This window comes from Octodon degus, unplaced genomic scaffold (genome assembly GCF_000260255.1).
Source record: "Octodon degus isolate 3935 unplaced genomic scaffold, OctDeg1.0 scaffold00219, whole genome shotgun sequence".
Lineage (NCBI taxonomy): Eukaryota > Metazoa > Chordata > Mammalia > Rodentia > Octodontidae > Octodon > Octodon degus.
This window is the reverse complement of record NW_004524795.1, coordinates 1,576,314-1,584,363: the sequence shown is the minus strand read 5'-3', so window position 1 is coordinate 1,584,363 and position 8,050 is coordinate 1,576,314.

Sequence of the window (8,050 nt, the reverse complement as noted above, 5' to 3'; positions counted from 1 at the left end):
ACACTCAGTGGACTTCTGGGTCCTCCCTGCCATCTCTCCCTTTAAACTACCTCAGCTCAGGCCGGCCAGATAGCTCAGTAGACTATAGTGCCTGCTTAGGCAGAAAGCAGAGGCCGGGGTTCGATCTCCAGCATACTGTGCCAGCCCCACCTCCGGGGCACACTGAGATGGTGATTGAGACTGGGCATGGTGGTACATGCCCATAATCCCAGTGCTTGGAGGTCTGAACAGATGAGGATCACTAGGAGTCCGATCTGTGTAATGAGACCTTGTCTTAAACACGTTAATAAATAAATAAATAAATAAACTACCACAGCTTCACACATTTCCTACAGTCTCAGTTACCTGGTTAACCACAGCCTGAAAATGTTTATCATATTCACATAACTTTTATTATAGTACATTTTTATATTTTTATTATCAGCTGTTGTTACTCTTACTGTGCCTATTTTACAAATTAAATTTCACCACAGGTGTGTATATTAGGAAAAAGTATAGCATATATGGAGTTTCAAATGTCTCGAGGATCTAGAGACCTATTTCCCCACAGATAAGGGGGGACTCCTGTGGTACTTTTAAAAAGTGGGTAGTTTGCTATCCATTCACCTTTAGATCATCTTATTCACTGTAATGAATGTTAGCTACTATAGAAACTCATTTTGTTCATCTTACCATATTTTGTTTTTTCAACATTTTATTGAAAAATTTTTTATACATGAAGCAATGTGAGCAAGTATTTTATAGTGAACATCCACCCACCAAGCACTCTCTTTGATTTATTACCCAGCTATCCATTCATTCCTCCCTCCTGCCAGCACAAATTCATTTTATGTTTAGGATTACACTGCCCACACAGCACCCTTAAACACTTCACCATGTGTATTATTAACTAGAGTTCAGTGTGTGCTTAAAGTGGGTGTGGGTGTGGGGGTGTGGGTGTGTACTGGGAAAGAGAGAAAGAGAGGAAAGGAGGAAGAGAGACTTTGGAAACAGAAATTAGCAAACTTCATGTGTTCAGACGTGAAGTCTGGACAAAAGCACACACACACACACACACACACACACACACACACACACACGGGTATCTGACTCCTCCCTCTAGATGCAGAACACGACCATCACCCAGAAAGTTCCCCGGTGCTCTTTCCTCCTCAATCCCCCACCCTGCCTCAAAGACAATAACTGATCTGATGGGTTTCACCATAGATGGTTTCAGCGGTTCTAGAATTTTATACAAACAGCAGTGGGCCAGCAATATAGCTCAGCGGACTAAAGTGCCTGCTTAGGTAAGTTTAGGCAAGCGCAGGGGCCGTGGTTTGATTCCTGGTACAACGTGCCATGTCAACCCCGCCCCTAGGTGGGCTGAGCCAGCCAGAGTCCAGGCATAGTGACACACACCTGTAATCCCAGCGCTGGGGCAGCTGAAAGCAGGGGGATCACCACGAGTGAGACCAGGAGTTGAGCTGTGTAGTGAGACCCTGCAACAACCAAATACATTAATAAAAAATAAATAAATAAAATCATACCTCATGTTGCTTTCTTTGTCTCCTCTAGCTCAGCATGCTTTTGCAAACCATAGATACAATCGCATGATGTTAACAGTTCATTTCCTGCTTCTGCCAGGGGTATGCCATTATATGAATATATCACAGTTCCATCAATTTGTTTCATAAGGAAAATTCTTTTCCTCTAATACATTTCTAGCAAGGACTGCTTCTGACTTACTGTTAAGAATTCTCTCAACCTAAAGCAAACTGGGTCTGAATCACAGCTGCTAGGAGCTTGGGCTTTGAAATCGCACAGCTCTGGGATTTTATCTCGGCTCCACCTGTCACTACGTGGGTGCTCTAAAGTAAGAGTAGTTCACTGAGTGCTGCGCTCATTCATATGACAATAGCTGCTCAGCACCTGCTATGTTCTCACCACGCTAAGCCTGGGAAAGCAACAGGAAGCAATGAAATAGGCATAGACAGTGTCCTCGTGGGGCTTACAGTCTGGTGAGTGGCACAGACACTAATGACTAATTAACCACTTAATTATTTAATTGCTATTGTGATCAGCGCTTTGCGGCTGATGTGACAGATGTTGGGGGTGTGAGGCAGGGTTGCTGGATGAGGTTGAGAGCGGAAAGATGAGTGAGTGTTAAGTAGGCAGAAGGCAAGCCTTCCAGGCAGAAGGGAACTGCAGGGCCCAAAGGCTCTCTGCAGGGAAGGAGTGCTGCAAATTCGGAGGTAGTGTGCAAGGTTTGAAGTGGTGGGAAAGGAAGATGAGTGGGGAGCAAGTGCAGGCTGACTGGGCTGGCAGAACTCTGACCACCCAGGCTTTGTAGACTGTGTTCAAAATGTTGGTCTTTAACCTCAGAGCCACAGGCATCTGAGGGAGGCCGGACTGTACACTTCACGTGGCACTGTCTGTTTTGTTCACTGCTAAATCTCTTGTGTTCTGACAAGTGTCCTGCACTGATTTATGAAAGGATAAAGGGAGGGAGAGGAGAGAGGAGAGGGAGGCAGACAAGGATGGGGGTGGTTTTAAGCAGAAGTTTGAGATTTATGTCTGACACAGGTCACTGGCTGCAGTGTGGAGGCCGGGCAGTGGGAGGTTCGGACCGAAGCTTCATCTGCTCAAGCTGCCGTAACAGAGTATCACAGAGCCAGTGGCTTAAACAGCAGGCATTTATTTTCTTACAGCTCCATGGCTGGAGGCCCACTGCTCAGCCTACCATCGCGTGGATTGTCTCTAAACACATAGAAGGAAAAAAGATATTTCTATTTTCTCCTGTTTCTCCTGTCTCGCCCCTGTCCTAGCAGATTAGACCCCTACCCTTATGACCTCATTTAACCTTAATTAACTCCTTAAAACCCCTGTCTAAACCAGCAGCAAAGTATAAAAACAAAACATAAGAAGCAAAGCCATGCTGTTATGTTGAGCTGTGGGGGACTCAGGTCAACAATTTCTGACATGCCAGTGAAGCGGAAGACCCAATACTATTATGGAAAACTGGACTCTTTTAGAATATTTTGCTGAGTTAACACACCAATGATATTTAAATGATGGAACTCAACAGAAAAGGGGATAGAGATGAATGTCCATTTTGTATCTATGTATTCAAAATGGTTAGGATAGCTATATAGTTCCATTCTCTTAATGAATAGAGGGATTTGTTCTAATAGTGATTGTAAATTGGATATCATGTCTGCATCTTGTACAGCAAATAACCACTAGAAAGAGAGTACACAATGTGTTAATTATTGGAACAGTCCTACCAACTTGATTTGAAACTGTCTCATTGCTATTTATTTCTCAATAAAATTATGGAAAAAAATAAAAATAAATAAAAAAATAAACTTCTCATAAAAGTGGCACATGTTGCCAACAACTATACTAAAAGTTCAACATCTTTAGCCATCAGGGAAATGCAAATCAAAGCTGCACTGAGCTTCTCTTACTCCAGTGGGAATGGCTGTCATCAAGACACGAAAACAACGAATGACAGCAAAGACGCAGGCGCAGGGGGTTCTTATAGACCACTGATGGGAATGTACGTTAGGATAGCCATGGGGGAATTCAATATGGAAGCTCCTCAAGAAGCTAAAAATAGAGCTTCCGTATCATCAAGCCACACCACTCCTTAACAAATGCCCAAAAGAATTAAAGTCACCTTCCTATAGAAATTCCTGTATACTATGTCTATACAGCATTGTATACACTACCAGATTATGGAATCAGCCCATGTGACCACAAGAGACGAAGCAAGTGTGGCATGTACACACAATAGAGTATTATTCAGCCATGAAGAAGAAAAGAATAGTATCGTTTGCAGAAAAATGAATGGAACTAGGGAGCATCATGCTACATGAAATAAGCAGGCTCAGAAAGACAAATATTGCATAGTTTCTCTCAGATATGAAACCTAGAAAGAGAAATGAAGAAGGGAGAGGGGAAAATAAGAAAAGAGGAAGGGGCTGGGAGCATAATTGGGAGTAAATATGTCAAAGTATGTTATACACATGCATGAGGATGGCACCATGAAACCCACTATTTCTATAATTAATATCCACTGATGAATTTTCATTTTAAAAGCCCTGTCTGCAAATAATAGGAATTTTAGGAACACACAATTCAGCCCATAATCTGGTGGGCACAGGGAAACCAAGTAAAAGGTTACTCCAGTCTAGGAGTAGAATGTTGATAGTTTAAACCATGTATTGCCAAAACGATGGGGGGACTTTGAGCAGCAAAGTCTATCAGAGTCCAGGTTAGGGAGGGGGAAGAAGGGCTGTCATGGGTAACTCCTGGGTTTCTATTCAGTGGTGGAAACTGTGGTCCAGTCCTAACCTGTGGGCTCTGTGACCGGGAACCTCTCTGCAGTCAGTCTTTGGAAATGTAATTAAATGGACGATCCAGAGATGTGAACATACTAGATTGCTCAGGTGGGTTTTAACCCAATGAAAAATCTCCTTCCAAGACACAGAGGAGGAAAAGGCACCAACATGGAGAAAGCAAGGTGAAGACAAAGAGTTTGGGGTAGTAGCATCACCAAAAGCAGCCGAAGCTTGTAAGACTCGACCCTTGAGCCTCTGGAAGGATCGTGTGTTGACTCCTCAACTTCTGGCCTCCAGAGCTGTGAAAAATCTGTTTCTTTTGTTTTAAGAAGTTGGTAATGATTTTCTTATACTGAAAATAAAAACTGCCATTTTATATGTAATGGTAACATATCACATGGAGAGAAAATGGAGAGAAGGAGGCCAGAAGGGCCCAGGTTTTATGGGATGGGAGAAAGAACAAGAATTTTGAATTTAGAAATGTAGAGTCTGTGGTGACTACAATAAGATGTCAAGAAGGTGAGCTGGTCGTGGCCAGCCTTACAGTAAACACCGAAGAATTGATAGTTGTGATGGGTATGTCCTATTGGTATGCTCTTATATTAGAAGTGACTGCTCCTGACAGGAATAGCTGGCTTTTCTGGCATCTTAGGAGAGCAAACAGGTTTAAGTTCTGCCAACACCACAGCAAAGCTTACGCATGTAGTCTGTAACACCTCGGTTGAACACCAACATTTCCTGGTACAAAGTTCAAAGTTCTATTTGTACTTCTTCACTTCAGGCTAATGGTGCCAACTATACACCCACCCAGAAAAATCTATATCCCAACAGCCCAATGGGAGCCACCTTCCCTTGTCCTCCCTTCCCTCCTTCCCAGCCACAAGACTCTATGTACAGCAGAGGTCTGCCATCTTGTGGACAAACAGGATTCCAACAGGCGAGCCCTGAACCAGAAAGTCCAGAGGAGAGAAGATGGCTGCAGTTGGACCACTTGTCTTCGTACTGCCAAACACATCTTCATTTAAGTGGCTCTAAAAGTCAAGGGTGATGAATTGTTCTGGGGATTAAAATAGCAAAGAGTAAGCAAAACTGCACAGGTGCAGATCCTGGACAATTACTCTCTCCAGCTTTGGAGAATTGAGACCTTTCTCCAATAAGCCCCCAAGTCTTTGCAGTTCATGGAAGAAAAAGAATATGTTTGGTGAAATTCTTCAGTCCCACAGAAGAGACACCAGATCCACCGGGCACTTTTGTAAAACCATAGACTTCTGTGTGAGCTTGAAAGAGTCTGCTGGGCTGGCCAAATAGCTCAGCAGATTAAAGCGCCTGCTTAGGCAGACGCAGGGGCTGGGGTTCAATCCCCCAGCCTGTTGTGCCAGTCTTCAGGGCACACAAAGATGGCAATTAAGACTGGGTGTGGTGGCACGCACCTGTAATCCCAGCTCTTGGGAGGCTGTAAACAGGAGGATCACTATGAATCTGATCTAGTGATCAGACCCTAAACACTCTGTAGACCCTGCCCTAAAATACAGAAAAGAAGAGAGTCTGCTCTCAGGCCTCCTTATTTCTCTGCCAAAAGCTGTACAGAGGCAGCAGGAAGTGGGGAAGAGAACAATGTTCATCAATGTGTAACAAGTTGCAGTCAGACAGGAGTAAGAATCTCTTGTGCGCTATTGCACACTGGCTGTATCCTGTGGTGTTTCAAAATGAAGTGATAAATGAAACAGCTATGTTTAACTTGATTCCACAGTGTCTGCATTTATTAAAATTTTACATGGTACTCATTAACATGTATGAGTTTTGTGTTTTCATGTACCAGTTACCTCAATTTCTCCACCCATAAAATTTCTCCGCCCTATCCAATAGTGTCAGTTAATCCATCCATCCACACACACGAGAGCTAGTGCACACAGAGCACTTAGTACATTGCCTAGCCCAGTGAATTTAAGACAAGTTAATTATTACACCCTTAACCCTCAAACTCAACAGCCAGATAACACTTTTAAGTACATTCCCTCTCACCTCGGATATTGTTGATAGCAAAGTATGTCAGGGATCATGGAAGAGAAAGAAAACTAAGACACAGTTCATCTCCTGCCCTGTGGTGTGGTCAAGCACAAATAACACATGCATGTGGATAACAGTTGCTGTAAAGCAAAAACTAAGAAATCTTATAAAAGGAACAAAAGTGAAGTATCGAGAAGAGCAGGAGATCATTCTCATTCTTAGAGGAGGACGTTAGACAAATATAATTAAAGCCAGATAAACTATCAGCAAATGGACATGGTGTGGACCAAAGGCAGCAGGGGAGGGCTCTGCTCTTTCCAGGATTAGTTTGCCAGCTCCTCCAGCCTGTGCTTTACCAAGTAGGTTCAAAAGCTTACTTCTGTCCTCAGACAGGGAATGCACCCGCTTTATTATTATTATTCCTGCATACAGCCTTGTTGGGTTTGGGTTTATCCCCCAGCGCTGTTCATCTGTCTGTGCTTCCTTCTACTGTGGTCACAGCGACCCTCTAGTCTTGCAGTAACATCTCTTCCCTGACCAGTAAGCGCCTCGTGGCGGAGCCGCCTTCTCCTCTGGCATCTGCTGGGCCATCCCGTACACCACAGCCCTTTGCAATCTGCTCTGCGCTCCTTGTTCACTGCTCCAGGCTCATGGTTGCCCTCAGGAAGAAGTCGAATTCCTCACCTGCACCTCCCCAGCCTCTTCCTTCTATACTCATAGCCTTCTGCCCAGTTCTGGTGACCTTCAGGATCCTGGATTTTCCCATTCCTGCTTCTCTTGGTGTTAATCACAGGTCATGCAGTCTTCACCCATCCATCCACCAGGAAGTTTCTGGATGCCTTGGAAAAGGTCGGACTCCCTGGTTACACCACGTTCCCATAGCACCTGTGCTAGTTAATCTTTATTGTTGACTCCATTGGCTTGAAAGGCTCCTACAAGATTAGTAAAGCTCAATTCTTAAAGTAGCAGAGTTTCATGACCTTGGGAACTACATGTGGTGCTGCTCCCATCTTCCACCTCCTGACTGCCACGAGGGGGCAGCTCTGCTCCCCACAACACCTTCCCACAGTGTTCTTTTTGCTTTGGAGTCAGGTCACCATAGACTGTGACCTCTGAAGTCATGAGTCAACGTAAACTTTTCCTCCTTTAAGCTGTGCATTTCAGCTGTTTTGGCCCAAGGATGAAAAGGTGCCTAATGCGGCAGCCCTTCCTTTCCCTTCATTCACTGCCCTTGCCTGCTGAGACTGCTTACTTATTTGTGTAGTGCTCAGTCTATTAAATCCTGCAGCCCTTGCCTTCACGGTCATGGCTTCAGTTATTAGAACACTGCCTGATACACAGGAGGTCATGAATATCTATCATGGATGAATGGCCCCATGAGTGTCTCACACCATCGAAGACATAGAATGGACTTAAATACATGTGGAGGGCGCACGGAATTATATTTTCCTTCCCATGGCACAAGGGGACATTTGAGGAGCAGCCTTTGAGCCAAGTGTCTTTCACTGTTGATCAGTGTGAGTTAGCTTAAGGGCTTTTGTATACAGCAGACTAAGCTTGGCTAACAGTACACACCTGAGGCCAGGAGGGCTTTGGAGAAGCATGTCAGGCCTTGCCTTGTAAGGGGCAAGTCTGACTCGAGATACGTTACAGGAAATGCAGCCCAGAGTAGAATATCTATCTCTCTCTGTCTCTCTGTCTCTCTGTCTCTCTGTCTCTCT